The sequence below is a fragment of the Penaeus vannamei genome, chromosome 14, assembly GCF_042767895.1.
Source record: "Penaeus vannamei isolate JL-2024 chromosome 14, ASM4276789v1, whole genome shotgun sequence".
Lineage (NCBI taxonomy): Eukaryota > Metazoa > Arthropoda > Malacostraca > Decapoda > Penaeidae > Penaeus > Penaeus vannamei.
Window position 1 is genome coordinate 9,072,479 of NC_091562.1, and position 2,500 is coordinate 9,074,978.

The following is a 2,500-nucleotide window of genomic DNA, read 5'->3' on the forward strand; positions in this document are numbered from 1 at the left end:
GAGAAAGGAAAAAAATATTTAGAAATTTAACAAAAAAATTGTCCTTTAAATCTTATACAGAGAAACATCTATGATCTTTCTGTCTGCCTGTTTCTCTCTCTCTCTCTCTCTCTCTCTCTCTTTCTCTTTATATATATATATATATATATATATATATATATATATATATATATATATATATATGTATGTATGTATGTATGTATACGCGCACACACACACATCTATCTATCTATCTATCTATTTATCTATATATATATGTATATGTATATATATGTATATATATATATGTAGATATATATATATATACATATATAAATATATATATATATAAATATATATATATATATGTATAAATATATATATATATATATATATATATAAATAAATATATATATATATATATACATATTTGTACGTGTGTGAATATATTGATATGCATTTATTCATATACATATATAGTATTTTTCTCCACTGTCAAAACTCGTGTCCCTTTGTGTGCATATGAGGATTTCCCATTGCTATGCATACATGCAACTCAGATTACCCATGTTTGCTTGCGTGCCTGTAACATATCTTTCATGCCGACTCATTGACAAGCGCCACCGCATGACAGAGTCCATAATCGTGACCAGTGACTGTATGTGAGCGGCATCGCAGACGCACACACACACACGCATGCACACACGTACACGCTATCGTTTGAAGTAATCAAGAATTGGCTATTTATCTACGTTTTGCATTCCTTATAATGACACTTCCATCACGACAAAAGAAAAACCCGAGAAATACGATCCCCGCCCGCGTGTTTTGGAGACGCTGGCGACGCATACAGAGAGAGACACGAGGGAGGTTGTGAGAATACGATTTTATTTCTATATTAAACGATGTGAAAGTTTGGTGCCAGCCTTTGTTAGAGGAAACTTTTGTTAAATGAAATGGAAAAAAACGTTTGTTTGTATAGAATATAAACAAAAATGATATAATGATGAAGATGATAATGAAAATAATGATAATAACAATGGTGATAGAAGTAGTAGTAATAATAGTAGTAGTAGTAGCAGTAATGATGATGATGATGATAATGATGAGGATGATGATGATAGTATACTAACAATAATAACTACGATAATAAAAGGTAATATTGATGATATCAATGATAATAATGATGAAAATAACTACAATAGTGTTGTTAATGATGATGGTGATGATAATTATGGAACGACAATAGCATGGTAATACTTTGTTGATGTTTTTGGGCATTTTCATGATGAAAATATCAATGATTATAACCTAACCATTATATCATATTATAATTAATGGCTATGATAATCATAATATCAGTAACGAAAATAACGGGGATTCAAGTCATGATAGCATTTATCTTGACGAAACACTTGTAAAATCGAAACAAAGGACACTTCCTAACCAGATTTCCGCCAAAAACTAGATAATAAAAAAATCATCTGATCAGGTAGGTGACGCAACTTTTTCTAGACCCCAACTTTAATCACACATTTTTCTCCCTTTTTTTCCTTGACTTCTATTCTTGGCAGGAAAACAGCATCTCTGACAGCCATTAATTTTGCGCAGATCACGTGAAATATGATCAGCGAAGAGCTAAGATAAATTGGATGGTTTTAATAATCGACATCTGGTAATTATAGGGTACAGGAAGAGCTACCAAGCTATTTATAAGTTTGCTACATGTATAATGGATTTCAGGGTCACACAGCAAAATTAATTATGTTGATAGTGACGATAGTGATTATGATAATTAAGATGATGATAATGTTTATGATGGTGGTAAAGCTTATTATAATGATTAAGGTTGTTATAATAATTATGATGATAATGATTAATATGATTGAAACAGAAATACTGTTAAGAATTACTATAATGATTAATTAAGAAATAGCAGGGGTAAGCATACATAATGTTTTGTTACTAATGAAAATCAAACTATAGGTATTTTTTTTATTAAAAAGTATATATATATATATATATATATATATATATATATATATATATATATATATATATATATATATATATATATATGTAGAATTATTTAGAGTATATGTTATATGATATATAATTATTGATGACATTGTTCAAAACTCTAGGTTGTTATCACTTAATCACCAGTAGTTTAGTTTAATTACCGTTCATGGCAAATACTTTCTAAGACACACAGACTAATGCGAAACGAGAATATATCTGATTAGATTAATTGCAAAAAAGTATATGAGTGATATATATGTTATTATAATTGCACCTGTGATCATAAAATTGATGATAGCATTAAAGTATAAGAATTTTTTAAAATGGGCTACATTAATGAGAAACCTAGAGAGAGAGAGAGAGAGAGAGAGAGAGAGAGAGAGAGAGAGAGAGAGAGAGAGAGAGAGAGAGAGAGAGAGAAAGAGAGAGACGAGCGAGAGAGAGAGCGAGAAAGAGAAAACGAGAGAGAGAGAGAGAGAGAGAGAGAGAGAGAGAGAGA